We start from the raw sequence: 11677 nt of genomic DNA on the forward strand, positions 1-11677 counted from the left end.
TAGATGGGTCTGTTTTTGTCCAATGTGTGCAGGAGGGTTTCCTGACACAGTATGTAGATAGGCCAACGAGAGGAGAGGCCATATTGGATTTGGTACTGCGTAATGAACCAGGACAGGTGTTAGATTTGGAGGTCGGTGAGCACTTTGATGATAGTGACCACAATTCGATTACGTTTACTTTAGTGATGGGAAGGGATAAGTATATACCGCAGGGCAAGAGTTATATCTGGGGGGAAAGGCAATTATGATGCGATGAGGCAAGACTTAGGATGCATTGGATGGAGAGGAAAACTGCAGGGGATGGGCACAATGGAAATGTGGAGCTTGTTCAAGGAACAGCTACTGCGTGTCCTTGATAAGTATGTACCTGTCAGGCAGGGTGAAGTGGTCGAGAAAGGGAACCGTGGTTTACTAAAGCAGTCGAAACACTTGTCAAGAGGAAGAAGGAGGCTTATGTAAAGATGAGACATGAAGGTTCAGATAGGGTGCTCGCGAGTTACAAGTTAGCTAGGAAGGACCTAAAGAGAGAGCTAAGAAGAGCCAGGAGGGGACATGAGAAGTCTTTGGCAGGTAGGATCAAGGATAACCCTAAGGCTTTCTATAGATATGTCAGGAATAAAAGAATGACTAGGGTAAGAGTAGGGTCAGTCAAGGACAGAAGTGGGAAGTTGTGCGTGGAGTCCGAGGAGATAGGAGAAGTGCTAAGTGAATATTTTTTGTCAGTATTCACACAGGAAAAAGACAATGTTGTCGAGGAGAATACTGAGATTCAGGCTACTAGACTAATAGGGCTTGAGGTTCATAAGGAGGAGGTGTTAGCAATTCTGGAAAGTGTGAAAATAGATAAGTCCCCTGGGCCGGATGGGATTTATCCTAGGATTCTCTGGGAAGCTAGGGAGGTGATTGCTGAGCCTTTGGCTTTGATCTTTAAGTCATCTTTGTCTCCAGGAATAGTGCCAGAAGACTGGAGGATAGCAAATGTTGTCCCCTTGTTCAAAAAGGGGAGTAGAGACAACCCCGGTAACTATTAGACCAGTGAGCCTTACTTCTGTTGTGGGCAAAATCTTGGAAAGGTTTAGAAGAGATAGGATGTATAATCATCTGGAAAGGAATAATTTGATTAGAGATAGTCAACACGGTTTTGTGAAGGGTAGGTCGTGCCTCACAAACCTTATTGAGTTCTTTGAGAAGGTGGCCAAACAGGTGGATGAGGGTAACGCAGTGGTGTATATGGATTTCAGTAAAGTGTTTGATAAGGTTCCCCACGGTAGGCTACTGCAGAAAATACGGAGGCATGGGATTCAGGGTGATTTAGCAGTTTGGATCAGAAATTGGCTAGCTGGAAGAAGACAAAGGGTGGTGGTTGATGGGAAATGTTCACACTGGAGTCCAGTTACTCGTGGTGTACAACAAGGATCTGTTTTAGGGCCACTGCTGTTTGTTATTTTTATAAATGACCTGGAGGAGGGCGTAGAAGGATGGGTGAGTAAATTTGCAGATGACACTAAAGTCGGTGAGTTGTGGACAGTGCGGAAGGATGTTACAAGTTACAGAGGGACATAGATAAGCTGCAGCGCTGGGCTGAGAAGTGACAAATGGAGTTTAATGCAGAAAAGTGTGAGGTGATTCATTTTTGAAGGAATAACAGGGAGACAGAGTACTGGGCTAATGGTAAGATTCTTGGCAGTGTGGATGAGCAGAGAGATCTCGGTGTCCATGTACATAGATCCCTGAAAGTTGCCACTCAGGTTGAGAGGGTTGTTAAGAAGGCGTACGGTGTGTTAGCTTTTATTGGTAGAGGGATTGAGTTTTGGAGCCATGAGGTCATGTTGCAGCTGTACAAAACTCTGGTGCGGCCGCATTTGGAGTATTGCGTGCAATTCTGGTCGCCGCATTATAGGAAGGATGTGGAAACATTGGAAAGGATGCAGAGGAGATTTACCAGAATGTTGCCTGGTATGGAGGGAAGATCTTATGAGGAAAGGCTGAGGGACTTGTGGCTGTTTTTGTTAGAGAGAAGAAGGTTGAGAGGTGACTTAATTGAGGCATACAAGATGATCAGAGGATTGGATAGGGTGGATAGTGAGAGCCTTTTTCCTCGGATGGTGATGTCTAGCACAAGGGGACATAGCTTTAAATTGAGGGGAGATAGATATAGGACAGATGTCAGAGGTAGGTTCTTTACTCAGAGAGTAATAAGGGCATGGAATGCCCTGCCTGCAACAGTAGTGGACTCGCCAACACTAAGGGCATTCAAATGGTCATTGGATAGATATATGGATGATAAGGGAATAGTGTAGATGGGCTTTAGAGTGGTTTCACAGGCAGCGCAACATTGAGGGCCGAAGGGCCTGTACTGCGCTGTAATGTTCTATGTTCTATGTTCATAGTGTCCAAAAAGGTTAGGTGGGTTTACTGGGTTACGGGAATGGGGTGGAGGCGTGGACTGGGGTGGGGTGCTCTTTCCAGGGGCTGGTGCCGATTCGATGGGCTGAATGCCCTCCTTCTGCACTGTAAATTCTATGATTCCACCGGACGCTTCGGTTTTCTCCCACAAGCCCCGAAAGACGTGCTGTTAGATAATTTGGACATTCTGAATTCTCCCTCTGTGTGCCCGAACAGGCGCCAAAATGTGGCGCGTAGGGGCTTTTCAGAGTAACTTCATTGCAGTGTTAATGTAAGCCTACTTGTGACAATAAAGATTATTTAAAAAAAGAGGTAGCAAATTCTAAAGAGTTGAGAAGCTGCTTCTCCCAAAGGGCTGTGAATCTGTGGAATTCACTACCCCAGAGTGCGGTGGAGCTGGGACAGTGAGTAAATTTAGGGAGGAGTTAGACAGATATTTCATGGTTGAAGGATTATACTCGATGGGCCAAATGGCCTAATTCTGCTCCTATATCTTATGAAAGGGGGAGACATTGATTTGCTCCCAGGGGAGGAAGTTTTCATCTGAAACTCATTGTCCAACCTCCACATTGTGACATCACAAAGAGCTCGTCCTCTAAATCAACCAATAGGAATAAATCCGCTCCGCGGTGACGTCACTGCCCAGCGCGCAGACGCGAGAGTCCCGCCCCCACCCATTGTTCCCCTCCCCCACAGATCCTCGACACTAGGTTTCCAGGCAACCGGCTGACAGTTCCGGCCGTCGTTGCTCTACCCCTCCCCTGACCCAGGACTGCGCATGTCTAAGGGAAGGGGGCGCTCACTTCCGCTGACCTGACTGCAAACGTGCTGCCCATTAGGAAGATTGGAGGGCCGGAAAGATTCTGCTCCTCTACCAATCAGAGCTCCCCCATTGTCTCAATGCGGAAGTTGGACATGGAGGTTTCTCCCGAGCAGGTTCCTCCAACCCTGAATGAGCTTGAGCTTCAGACAGACTGAACCTTCCTCCTGTCTTCAACATCTGTGAGTAAAACACTTTCTTTTCTCCTCCTTTCCATTTCTTTTCTCATTCTCACCTTCAATTGGTGACTTGCAGCAACTGAAGGGAAAGGAAGTGAATCCAGGGAGGGTGCAGACTGGAAAGCTTGGCCCAGGTCTCTCTCTCTGGCTGTCTGAAAGACATTGACATCCTTTGCTCCCTCAGCTTGACACATTTATTTGTCTGGCTAAAAGGATGGTCTCTTTCCTCATGTTCACAATTAAAGGGCTGGTTTCCCCAGGAGATGGCTGACAATAAAGGGAACAGTAAACAGGACAAATCAAACCCAACCAATTACTTCCCTGTCGGAATACTCTCCACCATCAGCAAAGTGATGGAAGGAGTTATTAATAGCACTATCAAGTGGTACTTATTCAGCAAAACCTGCTCAAGGACGCTCAGTTTGGGTTCCGCCAGGGTCACTCAGCTCCTGACCTCATTACAGCCTTGGTTCAAACATGGACAAAAGAGCTGAATGCCAGAGGTGAGAGTATCTGCCCTTGGTATCAAGGCAGCATTTGACCGACTATGGCATCAAGGAGCCCCAGCTAAACTGGAGTCAATGGGAATCGAGGAAAACTCTCCGCTGGTTGGAGTCATACCTGGCACAAAGGAAGATGGTTGTGGTGGTTGGAGGACAATCATCTCAGCTCCAGGAGTTCCTGAGGGCACACTCCTAGGCCCAACCATCTTTAGCTGCTTCATCAATGACCTCCCTTTCATCATAAGGCGAGAAGTGGGGATGTTTGTGGCCAACTGCACAATGTTCAGCACCATTCGTGACTCCTCAGATAATGAAGCAGTCTACGTCCAATAGCAGCATGCCCTGCACAGTGTCCAGATGTTGGCTGATAAGTGGCAAGTTACATTTGTGCTACACAAGTGCCAGGCAATGACCAGCTCCGACGAGAGGATCTAACCACCACCCCTTGACATTCAGTGGCATTAGCATTGCTGAATCCTCCACAACCAACATCCTGAGGGTTACCATTGATCAGAAACTGAACTGGACTAGCCATATTAATACGGTGGCCACCACGGCAGGCCAAAGACTACAGCGAGTAACGCACCTCCTGACCACCAAAGCCAGCCCACCATCTACAAGGCACAAGTCAGGCTTGTAATAGAATAATCACTACTTGCCTGGTTGAGTGCAGCTCCAACAACACTCCAGATGCTGCTCTACACCATCCAGAATAAAGCAGCCTGCTTGACTGCTCCCCATTCCACGAATATTCAAACACTCCCCCACCGACGAACTGTGGCAGCCGTGTTTACCATCTACAATATGCACTGCAGTAACTCACCAAGGTTCCTCCGACAGCACCTTCCAAACCCACAACCACTACTATCTAGAAGGACAAGAGCAGCAGATACCTGGGAACCCCACGACCTGGAGGTTCACCTCCAAATCACTCACCAGACAGACTTGGAAATATATTGCCCTTCCTTCATTGTTGCTGGGGTGACATCCTGGAACTCCGTCTCTGACAGCACAAGGGATGTACCTACAACTGAAGGACTGCAGCGGTTCAAGAAGGCAACTCATCACCACCTTCTGAAGGGCAACTAGGGATGGGCAATAAATGCTGGCTGAACCAGCGACTCTCACACCCCTTAAAAGAATTTTAAATTTTTTTATATCGGACAGAGATATATCTAGTGTTATATGGAATGTATTAGATATATTATTGATGGTTCTGTAATGAAATACATGTATTATTATTTCTAGTTTTGTATCATAGTGCTGTACCTACATTATATATTTCCAGTCATACAGTCATTGCAGCACTGACAGAATCCATTTGGTAACTCAAGTCAATGCTGACTCTCTGTACAGCAATCCAGTCAGTCCCATTCCCCCTCGATATCCCTGTTCCCCTGCAAGTTTATTTTCTTCATATGTTATTTTGAATTATTGATCATCTCGACTTCCACAACCCTTGTGAGCAGTGAGTTCCCTGTCATGACCACTCCATGACTAAATAAAGTTCTTCCTCAGAATTTCCCTATCTCTAATCAGTAAATGTACTTATATGGAGATTATCTACTCTTGTACAGATTTGAGTGAGTTTAGATTTGTTGATCAGCACCTTCAGGAAAATTGGGAGGGAAAGTAAGTGAATACAGTCTGGATATTACACATTTTTCATCCAGTAATATAGACATATTTCTGTCTGGCAACCTGCATGAAGATTTTCAGGTCTCTGGAAGCAGTGAGCTTGGATCTGTCAATCAGCCTGAATCAGCACCTTCAGGAGAATTGGGAGGGTGAGTATTAGATACAGCAGAGTGAGAATGGAGGGAGAGTGTGTGGGATTGAGATTTAGAGCATTTCAGGGAAAGCGAGAGGAAAGAATGTTCGATAGAAACTAGAATTGTCTGTTCTGAGTTTCTATCCTGTACTGACAATGATTACAATTGTAAAATCTGTTTGCAGGAAGTTCGAACGAGAGGTGTTTGAGGCCGATATCTCAAACTAAATATCACGTCAAGAACTGACTGAGTCACTCAATTCTTGGGAACCGAAGATCATTGGCCTCTGAATCTGGAAGGAGAAATGTTTGTCTATTCTGTCTACTTCAAGACATTTTAAACATCAGTGTGTCTGGAAAAGCACCGAGACACACACACCCGTGTGAGACTGTTACAGAGCACTGACTGTGGAAAGAGCTTTAACCAGTGACACAGCCTGAAAAAATACTACACCATTCACAGCAGGGAGAGACTGTATAGGTGTTCTGTGTGAGGTCGAGGCTTCAACTGATTGTCCAACGTGGTAAGACGCAAGATCACCCAGACCATGGAGAAACCATGGAAACGTGAGGATTGTGGGAAGAGTTTCACAGCCCCGCACAAGCTGGCAAGACATCAACGCAGTCACACTGGAGAGAGGCCGTTCACCTGCTCTCAGTGTGAAAAGGGAGTCACTGACATTGGCAGCCTGCAGAGACACGAACGAGTTCACACTAGGGAGAGGCCGTTCACCTGTACTGTGTGGGGGAAGGGATTCACTCGGTTACCCAACCTGCAGAGACACCAGACAGTTCACACCGGGGAGAGGTCATTCGTCTGCACTGTGTGTGATAAAGGATTCACTCAGTTATCCACCCTGAAGAGACACCAGAGCATTCACACCGGGGAGAGGCCGTTCACCTGCTGTGTGTGTGATAAGGGATTTACTCAATTATCCAGCCTGCTGAGCCATAATGTCACTCACACCAATGAGAGACCCTTTAAATGCTCTGACTGTGGGAGTGGGTTTAAAAGCTCTCAGGTACTGATGATCCACCAGTGCATTCACACTGAGGAGAGACCGTTCAGCTGCTCCCACTGTGCTAAGAGGTTTAGAACCTCATCCAAACTGATGAAACACAAGCGAGGTCACACCTAACAATGAAGCAGAATACCCGGAGGCCTTGTTCAACGTGGCCGGAGACTTCAACCAGGCCAACCTCAGGAGTGTACTGCCAAAATTCCACCAACACATCTCCTGTCCCAACAGGGGCCCCAACATCCTTGACCACTGCTACACAAACATCAAGGGCACCTCTCGATCCATCCCCCAACCGCACTTCGGAAAATTGGACCACAAGATGGTGCTCCTTCTCCCGGCATACAAGCAGCAACTTAACGGGAGAATCTGGTTAAGAAGATTGTGCAAATGCTGGTCCGAGCAACGGAAGAGCTCCTACGCGACTGCTTGGAGTCAGTGGACTGGTCCATATTCCAGAACTCAGCAGCCAACCTAAACGAGTATGCCAGCACCGTCACAGACTTCATCAGCAAGTGTGTAGAAGATTGTGTGTCAAAGAAAGTAATATCTATGTTACCGAACCAGAAACCATGGTTTAATCGGGTGATTCACTCCGTACTGAAGGCCAGGTCTGAGGCATTCAACAGGCGACCCTGACCTATACAAGAAATCTAGGTACGACCTCCACAAAGTCAACAGGGACGTCAAGAGATAATACCAGACTAAGCTAGAATCACAGACTAATGACATGGACTCTCGTCGGTTCCGGCAAGGCTTAAACAACATAATGAGCTGCAAAGCCGAGTAGAATCTTCGGCAACAGGGCACCCCTCCCCGACAAATTCAATGCATTCTATGTTCACTTCAACAGGAAACCAACTAACCTTTGTCAACTGCCCCAGGAGCCTTGGACACACCCATACCCACCATCACAGCCTCCAAAGTCAGATCGGCCTTTTTGAAAGTGAACTCTCGGTAAGCGGCAGGTCCTGACGAGATCCCTGCCATGCACTCAGATCCTGCGCGGATCAACTGGCGGTTGTGTTTCCGGACATCCTCAACCTCTCCCTACTCCGTTGTGAGATTCCCACCTGCTTCAAGAAGACCACCATCCATACCAAAGGAGAACCAGGCAACGTGCCTCAACGACTACCATCCGGTGGCCTTAACATCGATCATTATGATGTGCTTCGAGAGGTTGGCCATGAGACACATCAACTCCAGACTCCCAGAGTGCCTTGATCCACTGCAATTCGCATACCACCGCAACCAGTCCACCGCAGATGCCACCGCCATCTCCCTGGCCCTACACTCATTCCTGGAGCATCTCAACAACAAGGACTCCTATGTCAGACTCCTTTTCATTAACTACAGCTCCGCCTTCAACACCATAATCCCAGCCAAACTCATATCAAAACTCCAAAACCTAGGACTTGGCTCCTCCCTCTGTTATTGGATCATCGACTTCCTGAAATGGAATGAAAATGAAAATCGCTTATTGTCACAAGTAGGCTTCAAATGAAGTTACTGTGAAAAGCCCCTAGTCGCCACATTTCGGCGCCTGTTCGGGGAGGCTGGTATGGGAATTGAACCGTGCTGCTGGCCCTCCTTGGTCTGCTTTAAAAGCCAGATATTTAGCCCAGTGTGCTAAACAAGCCCCTGACCGCAATCAGTAAGGATAAACAACAATGCCTCCTCCTTCGCGATAGTCCTCAATAGCAGGGCTCCACAAGGCTGCGTACTTAGCTCCCTACTATACTCGCTGTACACACACGACTGTGTTGCAAAATTTGGCTCCACCTCCATGTTTGTCGATGACACGACTGCAGTGGAGTGGGTCGGATCTCAAACAACGACGAGTCAGAGTACAGGAGGGAGATAGAGAACCGAGTGGCATGGTGTAACAACAACAATCTCCCCATCAATGTCATCAAAACTAAGGAGCTCGTCATTTCCTTCAGGAAGCAAAATATCGTACACACCCCTACCTGCATCAATGGTGCCGAGGGGGAGATGGTTGCCAACTTCAAATTGCTGGGTGTGCAAATCACCAACAATCTGTCCTGGTCCACCAACGTCAACACTACGACCAAGAAAGCACAACAGTGCCTATACTTCCTCAGGAAACTAAGGAAATTCAGCATGTCCACATTGACTCTTACCAATTATTACAGATACACCATAGAAAGCATCCTATCTGGCTGCAGCACAGCCTGGCATGGCAACTGCTCGGCCCAAGACCATAAGAAACTACCGAGAGCCGTGAACACCGCCCAGTCCATCACACAAACCCGTCTCCCATCCATTGACTCTGTCATGACTGATATGTTCCCAGTGCCCCGTTCTATCCCTGCATCCCTGCAGTTTAGTTCCCTCAAATGCCGATCCAATTTCCGTTTGAAATCCTCCATTGTCTTCCTTTCCACACAACACCTTCCCCTCACAGGTAGCGAGTTCCAGGTCATTACCATTCGCCACATCAAAATATTCCCCGCCCCTCCAACTCGATTTTCAAATTTGCTGATGACACCCCCATAATGGGTCGGATCTCAAACAATGACGAGACAGAGTACAGGAATGAGATAGAGAATCTGGTGAACTCGTGTGACGACAATAATCTCTCCCTCAATGTCAACAAAACAAAGGAGATTGTCATCGACTTCAGGAAGCGTAGTGGAGAACATGCCCCTGTCTACATCAATGGGAATGAAGTAGAAAGGGTCGAGAGCTTCAAGTTTTTAGGTGTCCAGATCACCAACAGCCTGTCCTGGTCCCCCCATGCTGACACTATAGTTAAGAAAGCCCACCAATGACTCTACTTTCTCAGAAGACTAAGGAAACTTGGCATGTCACCTACAACTCTCACCAACCTCTACAGATGCACCATAGAAAGCATTCTTTCTGGTTGTATCACAGCTTGGTAATGAACCTGCTCTGCCCAAGACCGCAGGAAACTACAAAAGGTTGTGAATGTAGCCCAATCCATCATGCAAACCAGCCTCCCATCCGTTGACTCTGTTTAGAATTCCCACTGCCTCGGAAAGGCAGCCAGCATAATTAGGAACCCCACTCACTCCGGACATACTCTCTTCCACCTTCTTCCGTTAGGAAAAAGATACAAAAGTTTGAGGTCACGTACCAACCAACTCAGGAACAGCTTTTTGCCGACTGCCATCAGTCTTTTGAATGGACCTTCCTCGTATTAAGTTGATCTTTTCTCTACACCCTAGCTATAGCTGTAACATTATATTCTGCAGTCTCTCCTTCCTTCCCTATGTACGGTATGCATTGTTTGCACAGCATGCAAGAAACAATACTTTTCACTGTATACTAATACATGTGACAATAATAAATCAAATCAAATAAACCCGTCATATTCTTGTCCACCTCTCTCAAATCTCCCCTCGACCTCCTTTGCTCCGAGGTGAACAATCCCAGCCTGACTTGAACAAACAAACAGAATATGTTAATACCTGGGATCAGATGGGAATGTTTAATTTCTGTTTGAAAGATACTGGGAATATTGTCCTGGACAATAAATGATTGGAATGTTTACCTTGGGTGTGGGTGAATGAAATATATCAATCTGGTATCCTCCTACGTTCTAGTGAAAGTCTGGAATGTGCAGATGGAATGAATAAGTTGATCACTTTCTCTTGGAAATATTGACATGCTTTTTAAAAAAAAAGAGGACCCAATTATTTTTTTCCAATAAAGGGGTAGTTTAGCGTGGCTAATCCACCTGCCCAGCACATCTTTTGGGTTGTGGGGGTGAGACCAACGCAGACACGGGGAGAATGTGCAAATTCCTCAGACAGTGACCTGGGGTCGGGATCAAACCCGGGTCCTCGGCGTCTTAAGGTAGCAGTGCTGACCACCGTGCCACCCAGATATATTTACACCCTGGCCCATGAACTTTATTTTAAAGAAATCCACATTTGAAAGCCCAGGTACTACAGGAAATATCACCACCATAACAGGGCAGATAAGAAAGACACATTCTCTTTGATCTTTTCATCAGAGCATCTGAGAGTTAAGAATATGTGACATGATTTTGGGATACCGGTGTGGGTGTGCAGATTTGATTTGTTACATGCGAAAAATAACAAGCCTAAATTCATGGTGAAATGGACTGAAGACCGGGTCCCAAACACACACAGCTACTGGAGACACAGCAGGAGATGAAATGGTTAATGTGGCCAGGGGATTGAGACACCATTGTGACATCATCAAGACATTGACACACTCCAGAGTGAAACTGACTTTAAAACAATCCGGATAGAATTAAACACACTGGACATGGTCAAAGTGGGAGTGAAATTAAAGCGATAATGGGACAATGAAGGACTTGGGAGAAATAATACTGAGTAAGAACTGTCCACAAAGAGAGAGCTGGAGAATCTTTTCCATCCATGCTTGATCTGTTGCTTGAAGCATCTGTCCTAATGTACCAGGAACCTAGAACTCACGGCGCTCCTTCAGAAGAAAAGATGGAGTAGATGTTACCCCAGGCGGAGCCAGAACAGAACGGGAAAATAACTGAATGAAATTGAGTGAGGGGTCGGAGAGAGTTTTCCTCCCCCTCAAGGTGTGGACTGTAAAAATCCTGGAGGACACCCTACTTCGGGTTTTCTTGCTAATTAGTGACATTAAATTAAATTCTATGACTGGCTGTGGATTTATTTTGAATTTGATTGTTACACTTCTCCTGTTTTTATTCCTGTTGTGATTACGCTCTGGGTAAGGATGGTTGACAGGTGACAGGATGGGAAATTGTGGTTTGGGTCTTCACTGACCAAATGTTTTATTGATCCGAAAGGTGTAAAAGGGACAAAACTCCAGCAGAAATCGAGCAGAGCTGAGAACAGATGACTTGCTGTGTGGGAACAGGGAGATAAACAGCTCCCAGAGGACAGAGAAAACAAGAGTGCCTGGAATCTTAGACAACACCTGGTCAAGGCCACCATGTTTTCACTGCTTGACATGGGAATGCTGAC

General features: G+C 46.6%; 1 long non-coding RNA gene across 1 annotated transcript; it reads left to right on the forward strand.

The window, feature by feature from the left end:
- Positions 1–3101: 3101 nt before the first annotated feature.
- Positions 3102–11347, forward strand: LOC140422121 (uncharacterized). The gene is made up of 2 exons (XR_011947269.1): positions 3102–3408; positions 5865–11347. It is a non-coding gene; the product is annotated as an uncharacterized lncRNA (long non-coding RNA).
- The last annotated feature ends 330 nt before the right edge of the window (positions 11348–11677 follow it).

This window comes from Scyliorhinus torazame, chromosome 5 (genome assembly GCF_047496885.1).
Source record: "Scyliorhinus torazame isolate Kashiwa2021f chromosome 5, sScyTor2.1, whole genome shotgun sequence".
NCBI lineage: Eukaryota > Metazoa > Chordata > Chondrichthyes > Carcharhiniformes > Scyliorhinidae > Scyliorhinus > Scyliorhinus torazame.